At 51.3% G+C, this 6,165-nt stretch overlaps 1 protein-coding gene and 1 long non-coding RNA gene across 2 annotated transcripts in view; one reads left to right on the forward strand and one right to left on the reverse strand.

The window, feature by feature from the left end:
* The window catches only part of LOC135971386 (uncharacterized), a 106,302-nt gene that overhangs the window by 82,070 nt on the left and 18,067 nt on the right, over positions 1-6,165 (reverse strand). The gene's annotated exons all lie outside the window — the stretch shown is intronic.
* LOC141407045 (uncharacterized) lies at positions 1,675-3,326 on the forward strand. Its single transcript, XR_012413984.1, has 2 exons — positions 1,675-1,941; positions 2,294-3,326. It is a non-coding gene; the product is annotated as an uncharacterized lncRNA (long non-coding RNA).

Here is a 6,165-nt window from a genome sequence, read left to right on the forward strand (position 1 = left end):
AAGGGCCATTCCCACTTATTCTCTGGCTACAGTTTTTCACCCATCAGCAACCACACTCCTAGGACCTATCCCTAACGAAGTATCAGTGCCTTGTGCCTTTTAGGAAAACCTCTTTCTCTCCAGCTTTGTCCTCCTTCCACAAAAGGTGCCTCTGACTGCCTCACTCGCCGTACCAGGATTTCACTTGGCTACAGACGAAAATCTGCATGGGGCTCAGAGGTGGGTGGTCCCCGCATGGGCAGCAGCTCTGTGACATCATCCAAGGAGCCTGGCCCAGGCCTGTCCCACATGCTAGGACTCTGTCTTCTGACACTTGGGCCCCTGAAGCTGCTTTCCCTCCAGGCATCATGCCCCGGGCAAGAAGGCCGGACAAGGGCTCAGGGCTGCTGTGGGTCGGGAAAGCCTCCCGACACCTCCCTCTCCAGGACCCCCCATCAGCAGCCCAGCATCTGGACCTGTGTCACCAGCCACTCCGCCGTGCAAGAGAATTAGTTTTTTAGCTGGATGCGCTGCTTCCCTAAACAAAGTAGGGTGTTGTTACTGAGGAAAAAGCTGGCATCTTCTTGGCAACCCCGCGACATCCAGCCACCGGTTTTCACCACCCCAGAGATGTCCACCCAGGGCAGATAGTGTCTTCAACCAAGCGCCACTGACCCAGAAGTGCAGTAATTAGTACACTTTCACCAGAGTCACCCACTCCTTCACCTTTACACCCAAGAAAAACATGTTTGCCAGGCAAATTAGATGTCCGGGAGGTGTAAGGAAACCCCAAGCCTGCTTTAAGCCTCAGACTTTTGAGACAGTTGAGGGCTGTGCACACAAGAGCAGGGCTGCACCTCAAAGCACTGCTCCTGCTGGACATCACGGAAAGACTGCATGGCTCAGCCACATGGACCCTTCCAGGACTTCACCAGAGGGACCTCTGTGGTACATGCAATGATGTGCACTTCGTTCAGCCTCAAACAGACCATGCCCTCATTCCAGGGTCGGTGATCCACCTCCTGCCATCAGCCCCCCACCTCACCGAGGGTCTGCGTCTGCATCTGTCATAACTTTGCTGTTTTACCTGGGTACTAAAATGCAGTATCAGAATGTTTAAAGATCTTTAAATACCAACATTCTGGGTGCAGTTCTTGGCACTTTAATGTGGTCACTCAATGCAGGCCTCACAACTCTCAGGTAGCTCATACCTTTCCTACCTAACCAAGGAAGAAACGGAGGCATGGAAGGTGCAGCTCCGAAGGAGCAGGTTAGGATTCAAACCAGTGATCTTCGTCACATGCTGACCTACCTCTCAGGCTGAGATAACGTTCAAAATTAACCAGGTAGAACAGTGTTCCATAAATCAGCCAGAAATGGTCCTTGTGGATGGGCCTGTGGTTATTCCCTGAAGAACAAGACCATTCACCTGAAAATCCACCTGTGTCACACTCAAATGTTTACATATCCAATTATTTTTAAAATACCCCAATCAAGCATGTTTACAGCCATTTAGATCCATATAGATTGTCTGTTTTGCTGACAATCAACCCAAGACCTCTGTCAGCAAAGGACACGGTGCCAGGTTCAGAGAAGGTGGGACAGAGACGCAAACAGGAACAGCTCCGTCCCTGGGAGCCTCGCTCTGATGGGCCAGTGAGGACATATCACAGACCGCGAGGCACACGCAGACGGCAGGCCAAGAGAAGGGGCTGTGCTGCCGGGAGGCAGTGCATTGAGCTCTAGTGGATGGAACACTGCTAACCAGTGAAGGTGGAGAGAGGGCACCCGTCTGAGAGGATGAAGAGGCAGCAAAGCACAACTGGCCTCAGGGAACCAGAAGCCACAGGGACATCAGGCTGGGTGCTGCTGTCTGCTGGCCACTGGCTGGGGGACTGTACTGGGCCTGGAGGGACATCCCTGACACTCTCCACCGGATGCCAGGGGCACCCCCAGCCCCAGGTGAGAACCACGGATCCCATGGTGAATGAGGCCAGCCTGTGGGAAGTGGGGCTGGGACAGGCCTGCACAGCTTAATAGGAAAATTGGATTCTATTTTCTGGTGCTTTGGTGACACCAATGGCTGGTCAGTGCTGTCCGTCAGGAAGTGATTTGATGACAGATTAGAGAAGGGGCTGCCAAGGCCAGCGGGGCACTCGCTGCCTGGGTCCAAGGAAAAGGAAATAAAGGCTGGCGATGTGACAGTGTGGTGGAGCACGAAGGGAAGGAACTGGTGGAGACACAGGGCTGGCCCCGCACAGGGCTACGAGCAGCTACCTGGGGGTTGGCCTATTAATTCTTCTCACGACCCCAGGAAGCAGCTGCGAGGATCGCTCTCCTGAGGACAGAACTGCTCCAGAACTACACAGCGAGGATCCACAGAACCAAGATCCGGGCCAGCTCCACAGCGGGCGATCTTGACCCCTCACCCGTGGTCCTGAGGCAGGGATCAGAGCCCCCTGGACACACAGACCCTCCCAGGAACTGCAGGAAGGGGAAGCAGACGCCCCGGACCAGCGGCAGGACCCAGGGTTTGTGCCCTCCAGGTCACATGGGGACCAGCCACTGCACAGGTGGACACATGGTGTTTTAACCCGCGCTGGAGGAGGGAGCCTTCGCTCTCAGCGTGGAAGGGCGGAGACCCCACCCTCGATGGGGCCTGGCCTCCCTGCTTTAACCCGTGCTGGGGGAGAGGAGCCCTCGCTCTCAGGGTGGAGACCGCAGCTGGATGGGGCCGGCCTCCCTGCTGGGCACAGCCTGAGCCACATGACCAAGGCCAGAGAGGATTACCAAGGTTCACCTAGCCCAGCTTCCCACAGCCCCTGACGAGGCCACTACCCTCATCTGAACAGCCCTGTCCATCACCAAGCCCCACCCTCTTCTGCCAGCCCTGCCCCCACAAGGCCACGCTTCTCCCATGCAAGCCCCGCCCCCAAGGCCCAGCTTGCCTGCAGCCCCGCCCCACTGTCTCCACCCCATCTCCTGCAAGCCCCATCCCCAAGGCCCAGCTCACCTGCATCCCCACCCTACTAGGCTCCACTCCTCACCTGCAAAGAGCCACTCCTCACTAAGCTCCTCACATCACTTGCACAGCCCCGCCCAACATAGCACGCCCTTCTAGAAACCCTAGACACACTAGGGTTTCTGCAGCCAAACCTGATGATTCGCCGAGTGTGAGCACGAAGACTCAGTGCCCTGATCTGTTCAGTCAGGTTTTGCCATCAAATAGTTTGCTCTAAACTTCTGCAGAATCTTTCAGTTTTCTGAGCCATTTGGGTTTCAAAATTATAAAGAAGAAATTGTAGACCTATACTTACTTGGGTTTATATTAAAATGGATTCATTTGTTTTTTGTTTTGTTATTTGCTTAAACCTTTTCCATTTTTTTTTTTTTTTTTTAGCATAGTAACTAAAAATGACAACACTTCACATATTTGGCCAGCTGTTGGCTCTGTGCTATGCTTGATGTTGTAGCAAATGTAAAAGACAAACAGCTTACTGTCTAGAAAGACTGACGTCGCTGTGACTGGAGGCACATGGTGGATGCCATGCAGAGGGCCAAGGACAAGGGCGGGAGGAGGAGTGGGAGCTGCTGCTGCTGGGGGGAGAGGGAAGAGCTGGACAGGGTGGTGTGAGAAAGCAGCTGCCTCTGGGCAGGGCTCCAGAAAGGGAGCCAGGCAAGTGACTAGGGGGTTCCAGGCAAGGTCCAGGCATGGATGTCCTGACAACAGACTTAGTGCATTTGTGAAATCCTGCAAAGGTCGGGCAGACAGACACCTGAGTTTATAGTACTGGCTACTATTAATAAGGGCCTCACCCAGAGTGGTAGATTCTTCTCCTTTATTTTTCAAATTTTATACAAATGTACTTATTTTTGAGACTGGGACTCACCCTGTCGCCCAGGCTGGAGTGCAGTGGTGTGATCTTGGCTCACTGCAGCCTCGAACTCCTGGGCTCAAGCGATCCTCTCACCTCAGTCTCTCAAGCAACTGGGACAAGGTGCCACCACGCCTGGCTCATTTTGTGTGTGTGTGTGTGTAGGTGTAGGTGTAGGTGTAGGTGTAGGTGGAAACTTTGTGTCTAGGCTGGTCTCAAACTCCTGAGTTCAAGCAATCCTCTTGTCTTGTATATTAGTCTAATCTCACACTGCTATGAAGAAATACCCAAGACTGGGTAATTTATAATGAATGAGCTAAAAAGTAAAGAGGTTTAATTGACTCACAGTTCTACATGGCTGGGGAAGCCTCAGGAAACTTACAATCATGGTGGAAGGCACCTCTTCACAGGGTGGTATGGAAGAGAATGACAAGTGAAGGGGGAAGCCCCTTATAAAACCATCAGATCTCGTGAGAACATACTCACTGTCACGAGAATAACATGGGGGAACCGCCCTCATGATTCAATTACCTCCTACCAGGTCCCTCCCACAACATGTGGGGATTATGGGAACTACAATTCAAGATGAGATTTGGGTGGGGACGAGGCCAAACCTTATCACCTTGGCCTTCCAAAGTGCTGGGATTAAAGGTGTGAGCCACTGTGTCCAGCCATAGAAACTTACGATAAGTCATGTTTCTTGTTTGAGAAATAGCTACCATGAACGCTATTATTATTAAAGCTATATATTATTAGAAAGCAGACATCTCACTGTATCTGCTGATTTTAAATGCATTGATCATCTGATACAAAGTACGGTAAGCTTGGAAACAAGTAATTTAACAGCGGTAGATGATGCAGGTCGTAGTGGGCCGCTTTATGCATGACTGTTGGATGGCAGGCTCCCTAGATTGGGCTGAGGAGACCCGAGGTCTCACATCTGCCAGCGATTTGCTGTGTGCGCTTGGCCAGGTGACTCATGGCACCTGGACGGAGGGGGTGGCAAGTGATGTGGTGATCACAGGGACGTGGTATGTGATTGAGGGAGAGGGCTGGGTCGGCTGGCATGACTGGAAGAGAAGACAGTTTCTTTCATACCGAGGAGTATGGACACTTACCAGGAGGCTTGCCTAAGGTAGGAGAAGACCTTCCACCCTGCCCCAGGAGTGGGGAGCCTTTCATCTTTTTGGTGGGCATTTCTATCCTCCCAGCCCCTCCAGCTGTTCTGGAAGCCCCAGCTTTGTGCTTACAGCTACCATCGAGAATCCATCCCAAACTAGGGGAAGCAAAGACTGATCCCGGACCCTCTCCCCACTGTCGCCGACTAGCCCACTCCAGCATTGCCCCTCCTGCAGGCCTGTGCTTCACACTACAGGAGATTATATGCACAGAAACAGGAGACACACAGCTGATGTTGGAAGGGGTGCTGTGTTACTGAGGTGCAGTACACAAAAGCAGGAGGCACTCAGCAGGCGTTGGAAAGGGTGCTGTGTTATTTAGGTGCAGCACAGTACCGTGGGAAGGGCAGACACCAGGGTGAATCCTGAATCCTGGCTCTGATTCGGGCAGCTTGTTTCATCACCCTGAGCCTCAGTTTTTTCATCTGTAAATGAGGATGAGAATACCTCCCTCACAGATTCTATGTGACATGATTAGAAAATGCCTAGCCAAAACAGAATAAAAAATTTAAAAATAAAAAAATGAAAAATACCTAGCCAGTAATAAGCACTCAAAAATATACATAAATACGCACACATTCGCATTTGCCTTCTTTAGGTCTTACTTTCCTTGTTTGTAGGATAAGGGACTTGGACAGGACAGTTCTGTTCTCTCCAGCTCTGAAATACTGGCTTCCCGGTATCACCTAATTTCAGGCAGAAAAGCCAGTTTTCTCAGTGTGTCGAAGATCACCATTTCACAGGCTATTTTGTCTACGTTTAACTACTCGTGTTTTTCTGGTTAACTCAAGTGACATCTGTTCCCGAGCTGTTCCTGACGGTCATGAAGCTCAGCCACGATGACAGAGGAGCCAGGTATTTACACCTGGCCAGAGAAGACACGAATAATCTGTTCAGGTACGTGGTGCATTGTAAGAACATGGTCTTGAACGTTTTATTTAAATCGGGGATGTCCAATCTTTTGGCTTCCCTGTGCCACATTAGAAGAACAACTGTCTCAGGCCACACACAAAATACACTAACACTAAGGACAGTTGATGAGCTTAAAAAAAAATAGAGGACCTCAATATTTTAAGAAAGTGTAGGGATTGTGTTGGGATGCATTCCAAGCCATCCTGAGCATGCGGACTGCA

This window comes from Macaca fascicularis, chromosome 6, assembly GCF_037993035.2.
Source record: "Macaca fascicularis isolate 582-1 chromosome 6, T2T-MFA8v1.1".
In the NCBI taxonomy this organism is placed as follows: Eukaryota; Metazoa; Chordata; class Mammalia; order Primates; family Cercopithecidae; genus Macaca; species Macaca fascicularis.